Consider the following 16,017-nt stretch of genomic DNA (forward strand, 5'->3'; position numbering starts at 1 on the left):
AAACAGTAGGCTCGCGACTGTGCGCTAAAATCACGGGTTTTACCATCTAAAAATTAAACTGTCAAACTGCGTCTGTCCTTTTCATATTACATTAGTTAGAAGAAGATGCGAATACTCTAAAACTAGGTTGTGCTTAGAATCAGTACCAAGTTCTCATTAGTCAATTAAAGCAATGGAAAATAGTTATGACTAGATGATGCCCGCGACTTCGTCCACGTGGATTTAAATTTTTAAAAATCCCGTGGGAACTCTTTGATCTAGTAGAGATCTCTCATAGAGATAAATAAGTGCTTCTTTGTCCACTTTTACATTTTTTTCTCTTTATTGTAAATGATTTTAGTACAAATAAAATTAAATAAATAAATAAGTAGGATACAATTAATATTTAGACGCACTAAACCGTTCGATCATTAATCTTAAAGCTCAACGGAAATAGCCAATTAAGATTATTATTCAATTAGTGACGTAAAAAAAAAACCCGATAATTTTCATTCATACCTAGGTACAATTTTCGCAATTATTAGTTAGATATATGTAGATATATGTAGATATATGTAGATATATGTAGATAAGCACCGGAACTAACGAAGATTGGTGAGTGATCGAAACTCTAGTTTTGGTTATCAATATTACCGACTCGCACTTGACCGATTTTTATGGTTCCGTACCTCAAAAGGAAACGGAACCCTTATAGGCTCACTTTGTTGTCTGTCTGTCTGTCTGTCCGTCTGTCTGTCTGTCTGTCTGTCCGTCTGTCTGTCTGTCTGTCCGTCTGTCTGTCAAGAAACCTACAGGGTACTTCCCGTTGACCTAGAATTATGAAATTTGGCAGGTAGGTAGATCTTATAGCTGACATTTGGGGAAAAATCTGAAAACCGTGAATTTAGGGTAAGATCACACAAAAAAAATTAAATTGTGGTCATGAACTAATAATTAGTATTTTCAATTTTCTAAGATAACTATACCTATCAAACCCCGTATCATATGAAAGGTCTTCACCTGTGCATTCTAAAACAGATTTTTATTTATTTTTATTTATCATAGTTTTGAATTATCCTGCAAAATGTCGAAAAAATACGGCTGTATTTAATTTTTTTTAGTAATTCCCTTGAAGTGTAGGTAAACGCTAAAAATTATAAAAACATAAGGTTATTCAAGGGGCGGACCAATAAATTCTTCAAAGGCCCGCAACGCATTGGCGGTTCCGCTGGTGCTGCCCGCTTGCTCGTTTGCTCGCTATTTTTATGTTTTAAAAAATATACAATTTAATGACTCTTGTCCCGTGGAAGCAAGGTAGGTCGCTTGTGTGGGATGCCACGTGTGTGGATACACTGGCGCTGTCACACGTACAGGCGACTTCCGTGGCGGCCGGAGCGGCGGCTACTAAGGCAGAAAGGGCCAAGAGGCGCAAATATGAGAATATAGAAAATAGTTTCTTATTTGTGCCTTTTGGGGTGCAGACCATGGGTTCATGGGGCGAGGATGCTAGATCCTTTTTTAAGGACCTTTCATCCCGTCTCGTGGAATCCACGGGGAACCGGAGGGCTGGCAGTTACCTCGGTCAGCATATTAGTCTGGCCATTCAACGAGGTAACGCTGCCAGCGTTATGGGCACCCTGCCTCGTTGCGGTGGTTTAGATGATATTTTCGATCTGTAATTTTTATGTATATAGAATAAGTTTGGTATTTTTGTTTATTGTATCTGAATAAATGATTTGAGACATTAAAAAAAAAAAAAAAATTAAAACAAATGTCATAACAATATCGCCTTAATTACTAGATAGGTATATATTCAGTAGGAATTTCCAACACCTGTGAAGATCTACAATCACGGTAATTTATCTGACGACTATAGCAAATATCTGTATTGCATTAAATTAGTATGATTAAAATGATAAGATTCGAATTATTTTTAGGTAGAGAGACCTATAACTCTGTGATATTAATGAGTCCTTATCAGTACGCTTAGTACGAGGTTTTATGTCTCACCAACGCACAGTGTTTCATTTGACCAAAAAAATTTCCCTCTTCTGTTTTCAGTATTAATCGATTAAGGGATGCATTTTAAATGCACGAGTAGAACACCCACGTGTCAATTTCAAATACTTTTTTTTATAAAAAATATTGAAATTTGAGTGATATTTTCATGAAAAAAAATTAAAAATATTCTTGAAACTTAACTATCCTAGATATTTATTTCAGATAATTATAGGCTGATGAAACATCATTGGGCGCATTTTTTTCAATTACTATTTTCGGAAAATTACCTCTGGATACCGAGTAATTTATTTTTTTCAGATTTTCGTTTTTATTTTTTTTCTCCTTAAAAACTCAAAAGTGGGACTTGTGACTAGCACTGTAAGATAGCTCTTAATAAGGCCTATCACTGATAAAAAAACCACGTTCCACTATTGCGGCCCTTGGGAGGAATATATCATTTTATTCTAAGGTCAAATAATACAACATAGGGTTGTCGCTAAAGGTTAACTTCTTTTTGTATGAATAAATATTGATATGAATAAATAAGCTGTCGAGAAATAACGGGCAGTCTTCATCATCATACGATGGATCATCATCATCATCATCATCATTGATAATATAAGTAGGTAAAATTAAATTTTTTCTTCAGATATTCTAGAGGAAACTTGTGATGTTTGAAATTTAACATTAATTTGTAGGTTGAAAATGCTATCTCTACCTCAACTGACGTTACTGGACCTCTATATGCACAGTTTAACCGGTGATGTTGTAAATGCGTTTAGTTACTTTATTCCTTCAAGACCTGAACCTTTTTATATGGAACAGCATTTAATTTGCCACGGACCTTTTCCGATATAATATGATACTGAAATATGCACTATCAATGAAAAAGCACTAAAATATGCAATAACGCTATGAAAATAGCTTTATATGCATTTGCATATGCAAACATGCAAATGCATATATTTCGATGTTTAGTAGTTAGGTTCTAAATGAGATAAAATATTGTAATATCGGAAAAATATAGTCCAAAAATAAAGCGAGAAAAGGTCAAATAGAGTGACAACCCTAACACAATTTTTTGAAGTGTAATTACTCCCAAAGGCCGCAATAGTGGAACGTGGGTTTTTTATCAGTGATAGCCCTTATTAAGAGCTATCTTTTAGTGCTAGTCACAAGTCCCACTTTTGAGTTTTTAAGGAGAAAAAAAATGAAAACGAAAATCTGAAAAAAATTAATTACTCGGTATCCAGAGGTGATTTTCCAAAATTAAAAAGTGGAAAACATGCGCCTAAAGATGTTTCATCAGCCTAAAATCATCGGAAATAAATATCTTGGATAGTTAAGTTTCAGGAATATTTTTAATTTTTTTTCATGAAAAGGTCACTCAAACTTTAACATTTTTTATAAAAAAAAGTATTTGAAATTGACACGTGGGTGTTCTACTCGTGCATTTAAAATGCATCCCTTAATCGATTAATACTGAAAACAGAAGAGGGAAATTTTTTTGGTCAAATGAAACACTGTGCAACGTTGATAGTATTCGAGTGTCGAAACACTTCCGCGTTATAGTAAACTAGACCTTAAAATGCCTTGTTTTAAAGCTCAAGTTTGTCTACACATCTATAACCAACGCTCCAAGCGGAAACGTTGCGAAATTAAAATCAGTGGCATTGAATTTTTTACTTCATTTCAAGGCTATTTGGGTCCATTTCACTTTGACGTTATTGTGTTTCAACTCTCAAAATCTAGCAACGTTGTTGAGGCTCGCAAAATATTGTTTATCGTACTAAGCGTACTGTAACTTAGTACGAGAATTGTAATAGTAAGATCTTTCACCATCAGGGCAAAGTTGGTCTAAAACACCGTTTTTTAAAGTCGTTTTAGTATTATATCACTATTATCACTAAGTCGCTGGACTGAGATCGTGCGAGCAGCAGTGAAGAATTCATAGCCACGACCACTCTGTCAAGAGTGAACGATTGAGAAGAAGAAGAATCACTAAACCATTCGCCATCCCGAACCGAGCAAGGTCTCCTCTCAGATTGAGATGTCCACCTAATAGCCAAGTGCGAATCCGGTGTTTGACAACTAGTCAAATCAGTCTCTTTTTATTAAACGTCAAAACATGCGCTTAGTATGCGAGCATCTATGAAATACTGGCATGTGACGTCACAATGATTTGCCGTGCTTTATAGTTTAATCGATAATTTAAAATGGTTATACTTAAAAAGGACGTGGATTTTACGTATTTTGGAAGACTAATAAGAAATAGTTTTTTTTTGACATAGGCAAATACCGTATTGGCAGACTTCACACTTCTTTGAGCATATATTTCGGAGATCTCTCGGACATGCCGGTTTCCTCAAGATGTTTTCCTTAACGGCGGTTACACACTCATCCGATCCGAGTCCGTGACAATACGTTCCTTTTTGTTTTATATGGGAGCTGGTATATGTAAAGCTAACATATGTACCTAGTAGATAATCGCTGGTATTCTTACGGATGACGGATAGAACTCGAATGACGAAAGTGCAGTGCGTAATCGCCGTTACGGTTAAGTAAGGCAAACGCAAAATACTGTGCTGTCGACGTCATCCGACGTCATCCAATGACGTCGTCTTCCGACGTCGCGCCGAAGACGTCATGCAGCTATTCAGAGGAGCTCGCCGTCTAAGGGCTACGCTAACTTTTTTTTTAGGGTTCCGTACCCCAAAAGGAAAAACGGAATCCTTATAGGATCACTTAGTTGTCTGTCTATCTGTCGGTCTGTCAAGAAACCTACAGGGTACTTCCCGTTGACCTAGAATCATGAAATTTAGCAGGTAGGTAGGTCTTATAGCTGACATTCGGAGAAAAATCTGAAAACCGTGAATTTGTGGTTACACCACACCAAAACAATTAAATTGTAGAATGAACTAATAATTAGTATTTTCAATTTTCGAAGTAAGCGAACTTTATCAAGTGGGGAATCATTATGAAAGGTCTTCACCTGTGCATTCTAAAACAGATTTTTATTTATTTTTATGCATCATAGTTTTTGAATTATCGCACAAAATGTTGAAAAAATACGACTGTAGTACGGATTTCACATGAAATCATATACCTAGTCGTTTCATAGCCTACCTAGCCTATCATTTGACGCCTGCCAGTGTAGGTCGATTTGTCACAAAACTGTGACGTAGCGTTACGCGAGCGAGAAGCGCTGATGTTGCTTACGTATATAGCTTGTCCTGCTTGATCGGATTCGCTCACACCTCAGCCCTATCGTTGTGGACAGGCCGGTGTTCCGGTAGTAGTAACGGGTAGTTTAAACAGTTCGCTTGTATGTGTGCACACAGGCCGGTGTTCCGATATTAATAATAGGTAATTAAAACATTTCGCTTGTATGGAGTGTCGAGGGTGTGATTTTACATTAACTGTATAGTATTTTGAACCGATAGACGTTGGGGTCCCAAGGCGCTAGAATGGCGACCTCGCGCCGGAAGACGCAGTGTTGGAAGACCCCCCCCCCCACTAGGTGGATGGACGACATCAGACGAGTCGCAGGGAGCCGCTGGATTCAAGCGGCGCAAGATCGTGGCATGTGGAAGTCCCTACAAGAGACCTATGTCCGGCAGTGGACGTCTATCGGTTGATAATGATGATGATGATTTCGATACTCGAAATCTGTCAACGTTGTCGAGGCTCACAAAATATTGTACTAAGCCTACATGTAGAGAATGGGTCTTTGATTGATAGGATCGGCCATAGATTACGCTTTCCTTAAACAAACAAATTCAGGTGTCTATTGAAGAAAGTATTTCATCACAGGTACTTAGATTGCACAGTCGTTAACTTGTGTCAAATCAGTGCGTTTCTTAGCACAAAACAATATGATTGTGATAAATTGCAATTACGATTATTCCAGTTGATACTGGCGAAATTTATCGTATTTTTCCAAGATTAAATCTAAGCGAAGGTTACCTGCGGGCTGCGTGTCAGTCTTACTATAGTGACTGACGGTTACTTGTTTAGTCAGAACACGCATAAGGTACAGTTTTGTAGTCATACCACAGAGTACTTCCAGGTATTCTATCTAAGGAAAGAAGTTAGTATAACGCTATCTCTGTTACTTCATCCCATACAAATGATTTTTTTTTTTTTTTTTTTTCCTTATTGTTGAGTGCCAATTAGCTACTCAATTATATTACGATCTAGCCTAATGTATGACTAATAAGTAATTTTATTTTAACCTAAACTTATAAATTATCTTATATACTAAGAAATTGTCCACTGACGCATCTTAGTCTTTCTTGATTTGAGATATGACACTTTGTTCACGTGTTCTTTCAGCGCTTACACTATGTACACTATCACTAATCACTATACACTAACTCAAAAGGTTTGGTCCTTTTTAGTCTTCTCACTGTCTCCGTTACGTCAAGCAGCTGGATTGCTTCAACGTTAACGTGGTGGTGAAGCCTATAGTCGTGGGCTTTGGCAGATTTGGTGATAACTTTATGGACGTATTCAATTTGAAGGTCCCTATGAATATCATCATTTCTGATGTACCAGGGTGCATTTACAATATTCCTGAGTACTTTGTTTTGGAACCGTTGGATGATTTGGATGTTACTTTTTTTGGTACAGCCCCACAGCTGTATGCCATAAGTCCAAATGGGCATCAGGACTTGTCTGTACAAAAGAATCTTGTTGTGTATTGACAGCGAGGAATATCTACCAAGTAGCCAATACATCTGTTTATACTTTATATCAAGTTCTTTCCTTTTTTTCTTGACATGAGCTTTCCAGCGCAACTTCACATCAAGTGTCATACCAAGGTATTTAGCTGTATCCACGTAGGAGATTTTTTGGTCGTTTATGAAGACAGCGTGATACTTTTTTGTTTTATTTGTGAAATCTATATGAACTGACTTTGATTCATTTAGCTTTATTCTCCACTTTTTAGTCCATTTATAGACTTTATTTAGCGCTATTTGTACGTTACCCACTGCCTCTTCATGTGTGCCTCCTACGGCCATAATGGCAGTATCATCAGCAAAAGTGGCAATAGTATTGTTTTCAAGGTCTGGAATATCGCAGGTATATAATAGGTACAGGACCGGCCCTAAAACACTCCCTTGCGGAACTCCAGCTTTTATACATTTAAGCTCAGAGTAGGCATCTTCTTGTCTTACTCTAAATGCTCTATCTGTTATGTATGATTCCAGGATATCTGCGAATGATTTGGGTAGCTCGTTTCTAATTTTATGAATAAGACCTTCATGCCAAACTTTATCAAAAGCCTTTTCAATATCAAGAAATACCGTGGAACAAACTTTCTTTTCTTCAATTGTTTTTTCTATGGTGTTAACAATTCTATGTACTTGATCAATAGTTGAATGTTTCTCTCTGAATCCAAACTGATGATCTGGTATCAGGTTTTTGTTTTCTAATATTGGTTTCATCCTCTTCAGTAGGAGCTTTTCAAATAGTTTTGACATAATAGGCAACAAAGAGATAGGCCTATATGATGTTGCTTCATGAGGTGGTTTTCCTGGCTTAGCTATCATAATGACCTCGGCCACTTTCCACACATTAGGCACGTACCTGAGCCTAAATGCAGCGTTTATTATTGTGGTGAGCTTAACTATGGCTTTCCTTGGAAGGTTTAATAAAATTTCTCTCGTAATTAAATCATATCCAGGAGCTTTCTTGGGACCCAATTTGAGCTTTATTTCTCTACATATTTCATTGGGTGTCACTAGTTTGATGTCTACATCTTCCTTGATTTCCCTAGTAGAGTCTTTATCAATTTCTTCTCCTTCGTATGGCTGAAATATATTCTCTAAGTGTTCTGCAAATCGTTTAGCCTTTTGGTCGTTATTTATCGCCCACTCATTGTTTTCTTTTTTAATTGGGGGAATATGCATTAGTGACTTGTCCATATTCTTTGTCGCTTTCCAGAGTGAATAATTGGTGCTCCGGTCATTTGTCAAATTTTGAAGGTAATTGTCCATAGTTATTTGTTCATACTTTTTGATTTCGCGCTTGATTTTTTTTGTAAGTTTATTCAATATTCTTTTATCTAATGGAGATCTAGTCTGATGCCATCTATTTCTTGCCCTTCTCTTTTCAGTTATTAGGTTTAATATATGTTTCGGATACACTGTACTTTTAGGTATATTTTTATATTGTGATGGAGTATTTTTCCAGGCCGCCTGTTGTATGTCTACAACAAATTGATTGACCTCTTCATTTAGTTGTCCTGGACATTTTAATGGTACTTTTAGATTAATGCTGTAATTCAGTTCTTGTTTAAAGCCTTCCCAGTCCGTCTTTTTACTTGCTAAGGTCGGAGTAGATTCTTTAAATAAGATTGTTTCGCTTAGTGTAAGTAATATTGGAGAATGATCAGAGCTCATGTCATGTCGTTCTTCAATTCTAAGATATTTAGGTGATATATTTTTGTAGATAAAGAAGTCTATTAGGTCTGGAGTTTTACCAGGGTCAGTCGGCCAGTATGTTGGTTTTCCAGTGCTAGCTACATTACATTTCAGTTGCTTAATTGCTTCTAGTAGTTCTTTTCCTTTAGTCGTAGTTAATCTAGATCCCCAATAGGTATTTTTAGCGTTGAAGTCACCTCCTACGATAAACTTATTTCCATATTGTTCTAGAAAACTAACATATTTATCTTTTTTTACTGAGTGCCTTGGCGGACAATATATAGCTACTACTATAATTGGATACAGCTTTGTTTGTACGTGTATGGCCACAGCTTGAATTTCTTGTTCTTCATATTTGCTTTCCTGGAAGTGGTAGAGATTTTCTTTGATAATTACAGCACTGCCACCCCTAGCTGTATTATTAGGATGTAACGCATGGTAGACTTTATATCCTTTAAATCTAACGAATGACTCTTTAGTGAAGTGTGTCTCGGATATCAGACACACGTCAATATTTTCCATATTCAGGACTACTTCTAGCTCGTGCTTATGTTGGAGTAGTCCGTTAGAGTTCCAAGCCATAATTTTGAGGATATTATTATTCATTATTTCGATTTAATTGTAGCTTTTTTGGTGCTATCTTCAAGTTTTTTTAGTCGCTCATCAAAGGAAGACATGTATTTTAAAATTGAATCTAGTTTACTTTCAAGATTGTTATGTGTCTGTATGTTAGATTTAGCTGCAACAGTTTGAGCATATGTCATTTTATTTGACGTAGTATTTTTTGGAATCTCTTGTTTTTTGGTAATATTATCATTAGTTCCTAGTTTTCCTCTACTTGCTGCGGATTCTTGTTGCTGTCTATATGGTGCTGATGACTTTTTAGTATTATTTTTTCTTATGCTTTGCATTTCTTTGGCTATCATACACCCTATAATTTGCTGGGTGTGATCCACCGCAATGCACACACTTTGGTTTCTCATCTGCTGGTTTTTTGCAGTCTTTAGTGAGGTGTTTTCCGGTGCATTTTACACACCGTGGTTCCCGAGAGCAGTATTTTTGTGTGTGTCCATAAGATTGACACCTTTTACATTGAGGTACTAACTTCGATGTTTTTAGGGGTTGTATTTCTACCTTGCATCCTAGGATAGACTTAATATTGTGGATCTTGTTGATATCCTCATCGTGATTAAACGTAAGCATAAACATATTGAGTGGCTCCTTGCTCTGCCATCTTAATTTGTTTGCCACGTCTTCTATTTTAAATCCTTTATTTGTGAGGTCTTCCATTATTCTACTCGGTTGGCATGTATAATGCAATTTTTTTGCCATAACTCTTATTGGCCTTTCCTGCTTATTCTCGTAGGAATGCCAAATACAATTATTTTGGGTTAAGAGCTTACTAATAGTTTTATAAGCGTCTTCATTTTTTGTATTAATTTTAACTGTCTCCTTACCCATCATCTTCACGGTGAATGAGTCCTCAGATGAGTTGTCACTCGGCAGACTTGCAGTTATTAAATCGTAAAACGATTGATAGTCTATCACAGCCGATACGATAATGGGGGGCGGCTGAGGCATTTTTTTAGGTTTCCTTCCTTCATGTTTATTTTCAGTATCAGATTCCTGAGTCTGAATGGGAGACGTGTTCAACTTCCTTTTTTTCCTGCCTTTTACTCTAATCCATTCAGTTTCTTTAGCGAGCTCTTCCTCATCAGTACAGTAATCAACCGGTTCAGTTGAGCTCTTTTGAGTAGAGCCAATATGCTCGGAATATCTAGTTGATTTCGATCCTGACAGGGCTTCAATTTGCCTTTGCAGCTCTAAAATCTGCTCATTCATGGTTTTTATACTGAGCTGAAGGTTTTCATTTTCCAGCTTTTTTTCCTTTAGTGCTTTATAAATATTCACGTTCTCTTCTGACACTTGGGTGAGTTTCGTATATAATAATCGCTCAGTATCCGTAGTTAATTTAACTTTTTGATGCTCGCCCATTGTTGCAGTATACAACTAGTATAGCTGCAATACAATATTTTAATTTAAAATAATATGTATTTCACAGTCCGAATCGCGGTAACTGGGTCATTATGACGCACGCGGTACGTCCGGCGCGGCACGCGGGCCGAGTCAGCGATTTTACGTTTTAGCACAATACGCGGTTGTTATTGACAGAGATTGAACACTGACTGAACACATACAAATGATAGAGCCAAAAAATTTCATTGGGCTTTAACCATTTTGAGCCATCATACCCGAACGAAACTGTTTGTGATTTTTTTATTTAAAAAAAAGGAATATTAGCCATGTTAAATGACTAATACTCCTCTTTCCTCTCCAACTAAGCGTCAAGCTTGTGCTAGGAGTAGGTACGACAATAGTGCAACGGGCGGAATTTGAACCGTCGACCTTTCGGTCCGTCGGGTTTCAGTCCACTCCTCTACCCGTTGAGCTATTGAGGCTTATGAATATAGAATGTTTTTAGAAAACATGTTTGTGATTGATTGGTGGCTCAAAATGGTTCACGCCCACTGAGATTTTTGGCTCTGTCATTTGTATGGGATTACGGTGACAGAGAGAGCGTTAAATATACCTAGTAGACGAGTATATTCTGTGGCTATACTTTTTTCTTTTAGAACATAATAGTTCAATGTTCTATTCATGAGAAGAAGAATAATATTTAATAATAGAATTCAAGAAGAAAAAGTTTTTTTTGCGTGATTTTTTCTCTTACTATTGATATCCGAGACATCCATCCAAGGACAAAGTTTATCATAATAATTTGATTCATTATTATTATATAACACAAAAGACTATCGCTTAATATAAATCAAAGATAGAAAATTGCAATCTTTGAAACATTACATAATTATTTAGTTCCTGACAGTTTACGTCACATTGCAGGCGTAATTATCTGCATTAAATGTAGTGATATCTAATCGCATTGCCCAAATTTCTATCAGGTTTTCCAGAATTTTTCGCCGCGAAATGAATATCTACAGGATTATTATAATAAGTGCTTCAAAAGCGGCCCGAAAATAAAAGCAAAAATGATAGTTTGATCTTATTTCAAATTATTATTTACAAAAGTCATTTTAGGTGCAAGTATCAAGGTTTATAATAAACTGAAGACATAGATGTGTACATGTGTGCAAACCTGGCCACTTAGCGAGCCACGAGCGATATCATTTTGCTCGTAATTTGTCATCTACCTACTAATTCTTTATCAATAGGTTTTCGGTTAGGGTCCCAAGGTGCTAAAATGGCGAACTCGCACCGGAAGGCGCAGCGTTCGAAGACCTCCCACCAGGTTGACAGACGACATCAAGTCGAGGCGAGGCGAGTCGCACGGAGCCGCTGGACTCAAGCGGCGCTAAACCGTGGCATGTACAAGTCCCTACTTAAGAGACCTATGGCCAGCTGTGGACGTCTATCGCTTGCCGATGATGATCTAAATCGCATTGCTACAATCACAATAATATTTTTATAATGTTTTACCTACACTTCAAGGAAATTTCTAAATAATTTTCATGTTATTTTTTTATTTATTAAAAAGATTCCGACGAATTGAGAACCTCCTCCTTTTTTTGAAGTCGGTTAAAAAGCCATGTCAAATGACTAATACTCTCCTTTCCTCTCCAACTAAGCGTCAGGCTTGTGCTAGGAGTAGGTACGACAATAGTGCAACGGGCGGGGTTTGAACCGTCGACCTTTCGGTTTTTCAGTCCACTCCTTTACCGGTTGAGCTATTGAGGCTTAAAAGGTGTGTGTGTATGTGGTGAATGTATTTTCCTCACAGTCAATTATTCACAGGATTTTTCACTGAAAGATGATAGCGCTTAGATCTTAATCTATTGTTTTTTTTATTTGGACCATTTAGCTGAAACCTGTTTTGTGGGCCTATATAATAAAATAAAATAAAATAAAATAAAATAAAATAAAATAAAATAAAATAAAATAAAATAAAATAAAATAAAATAAAATAAAATAAAATAAAATAAAATAAAATAAAATAAAATAAAATAAAATAAAATAAAATAAAATAAAATAAAATAAAATAAAATAAAATTAAATAAAATTAAATAAAATAAAATAAAATAAAATAAAATAAAATTAAATTAAATTAAATTAAATTAAATTAAATTAAATTAAATTAAATTAAATTAATTAAATTAAATTAAATTAAATTAAATTAAATTAAATTAAATTAAATTAAATTAAATTAAATTAAATTAAATTAAATTAAATTAAATTAAATTAAATTAAATAAATTAAATTAAATTAAATTAAATTAAATTAAATTAAATTAAATTAAATTAAATTAAATAAAATAAAATTAAATTAAATTAAATTAAATTAAATTAAATTAAATTAAATTAAATTAAAATAAATTAAATTAAATTAAATTAAATTAAATTAAATTAAATTAAATTAAATTAAATTAAATTAAATTAAATTAAATTAAATTAAATTAAATTAAATTAAATTAAATTAAATTAAATTAAATTAAATTAAATTAAATTAAATTAAATTAAATTAAATTAAATTAAATTAAATTAAATTAAATTAAATTAAATAAAATAGGGTTTATTTTGCAATCTTTACTTCGCAAACATAATGTACCTTTAATATTTTTTACTCAAAGACACTTTTCTTAAACCCTTTTCGCGCGCTTGATTTTGGTGAAAATAATGGTGGCTCTCACCTTTCTCATACAATATAAGGTACTGCGTCACCTTAACAACACAAACACAGTAAGTATATTTTCTATCAATGTTAGATACTTAGAGCTAGTAATGAAAGACGTCTCGTCGCAATCACAATAGATACTCGTAAGTTAATTACTGAAGTCGCACTGAAGTCTAATTGAGATAAACTCCCTTCAGAGAAGGGCTGTAGGCGGTTTACTATGATATACTGAAAAGGCCACGTACAGTCAGCATGGAATATAAGTAAACTAGCTTATTTTCGCGAATTGTTCGCGTGCACTACACAAATTTCAAACCCCTATTTTACTTCCTTTAGGGGTTGAATTTTCAAAAATCAAATATTTGTTGGTTTTTTTATTTTATTGGATTGTTAATTTGTCAATAAAAGCAAAATCGGTTGCACAAGTCTGGATTTGTTAACTTTTGACAATAATTTTCTACTATCGCACCGCAAGGCATCGACAAGGTCTGCACCCGTACATACTTAGTCGAAATTCCTGGGATTCGTACGAAGCGATTTGCCTCCTCGCTTCTTATTCAAACTGGTAGGATATGGAACGCCCTTCCAGCATCAGTGTTACGCTTCAATTTTAATATGGGTACCTTCAAGTCGAGAGTGAATGGCATCTTCAAGACAAGCGCGCTCGATCTTAGGCGGCATCATCACTTGCTATGAGTTCTGATTGCAGCCAAGTGCTAGTCTATAAATTTTATATAGATAACTAATTTATCATTAATATGTAGGTATATGAGCACTAACTTTTGAGACCCATTTCGCTTTTTATTGGGTGGTCTTAGTTTAACCGTAACCGTAACGTAATTTTGACCACCCGTCATGCAACTGGACCATAGTCATGTCGAGTTAGTTTAACTGAGGTTTAGTGTACAACCGAATTAGCGCCATTATGACGTAGAGCCAGAGCAATACAGCCTCAGTCGCGCCGTAGCATCCGTAGCTACCGTAGCGTACCCCAGCTACGTTGGCTGCTACGCGCTACGCGGTAAACTACGAACTTTCATTTTACCGATATATTTGACACATAATAAGTAATATTACTATTTAGATAATTTACTTAATAACCTTATTTTTAAAGTAAACTACAAACTTCATTTTCGAACAATCACTACAATTTCGAAAATAATACTGTGGTAAAAACATTTACTATCGAAACTTTTGATAACATAGTCAAAAATGTAATTTGGTTATTATAGAAAAAACTGTGAATTTTATTTTGTGCATTGGAAAATATGCTTTAGCAACTTGTTGTAAGAATAAAATTCAAAATGTAAATGCTGATGATGCTGTATGCAGAATATGGTAAGTGTGATTATTTTATTGCTACGCTAAAAAAGTGCTGAACATTATTGTTTCAGTGGTCTAAAACCATCTTTGCATTATTGTCTTTCTAATAAAACCGATTTTTTGAGCACATCGGTTAGATGGTTTCAAAGTCTATAACGGACATGGGTAGAAACATTTTTATATTAAGATTCTAAAGATAATGACATCAGATCACATTGACCACCACGCTGACCAAGTGCAGGTTGGCAGACTTCACACACCTTTGAGAAAATTGCATTGTAGATTTCCTCACGATGTTTGCCTTCACCGTTAGAGCGTCTGATATTTAATTGTTTAGAATACGGTATTTTACACCAAGCGAGAAAAAATCTAAAAATGTATGAACAAGATTGTACCTATTAGTAACAAGCAATCGAAGAATGTTAATTTCATTTTATAAAATTATATTATAATGAATTTTATAATTCAGTTTAAAGATTTCATTTTTTTATTTGTAGAACAAATAAAAGAAGTCAAATATCCAAAATGCATGATATCTTAGACGCCATGTTAATTCCGACTGTGACGTCACATGGATTGAAATTTTATATGTATTTCACTAAGAAAATACCGTTACTTACCAAGTCGTGTAACGTCATGACAGGTCACGAACTTTAAAAATAAAAAAAGCCGGGTAGAGTTTTAGCGGTGAAATTTGGAATGCAAAATTTAAATGCATTTTTATTGCACTTATCGATCGAGTAAAATTTTTGTAATTTCTTTGGTTTAATGTCACTATAGGATCAAATCAAGACACTTTTCAAAAAAGTGTAAAATACCCAGTTTGAGGTGCGTGCTTGGCGTCGAACTCCGGACTTCTCGAATAGGAAGCCCACCTAGTTAGTGCATAGACTCCTACAGCACATTTTGAGTATTTTGAGTATGGCTGGTATAAACTATCAAAACCTTTTGTAACATCGTCAGGACTTTGCTTTTAATTAAGTAAGTATAATACTGGTGTTCTAATTCATGCCACTTGACCAGCCTCAGAATAAATACCTGTAGAAGTAGCCCTATTGTGACTCTTGCTGTTAGAGCGAGATGGCTAAATGCATTTAAACTCTTATTAGAACGTGACAAAATGATTATTTTTTGTCTAGTCTACCACGCTGGCCATGTGCGGATTTGTAGACTTCACACACCCTTGAGAACATTACGGAAAACTCTCAGGCATGCAGGTTTCCTCACTATTGTTTTCTTTTACCGTTAAAGCAAGACATTAATTATTTAACTACTTAAAATGCACATAATTCCGAAAAGTTAGTGGTGTGTACCCGGGATCGAACCCCCGACCTCCGATTAGAAGCCTAGCCTCTAAGCTATCATATTAATTTAACATTATAAATAATATTATTTTTACTAAAATACTTAGTTTTCTTAAGACATGCAGTAAAGGTCGTATTTTCTAAAGTTCAGATATTTTATATCCAACGTCAGTACGACTAAAGTCTGAGCAGAATCCCACGCGTAGAATATAAATTAGGTGTATAAAGTTCTTTATTCTTGGAAGATCTTTGCAAGCTATACCTAGCCACTTTTTTGAATTAAGTAATATGAATAA

At 35.0% G+C, this 16,017-nt stretch overlaps 1 protein-coding gene across 1 annotated transcript in view; it reads left to right on the forward strand.

Moving 5' to 3' along the window:
• Window positions 1-14,069: 14,069 nt before the first annotated feature.
• The window catches only part of GABA-B-R3 (gamma-aminobutyric acid type B receptor subunit 3), a 97,200-nt gene continuing 95,252 nt past the window's right edge, over window positions 14,070-16,017 (forward strand). The window contains exon 1 of the mRNA XM_069500115.1: window positions 14,070-14,432. The gene's annotated coding sequence lies outside the window, so the exon portion shown is untranslated. The remainder of the gene's footprint in view (window positions 14,433-16,017) is intronic.

Source organism: Maniola hyperantus, chromosome 8 (genome assembly GCF_902806685.2).
Source record: "Maniola hyperantus chromosome 8, iAphHyp1.2, whole genome shotgun sequence".
Classification (NCBI taxonomy): Eukaryota; Metazoa; Arthropoda; class Insecta; order Lepidoptera; family Nymphalidae; genus Maniola; species Maniola hyperantus.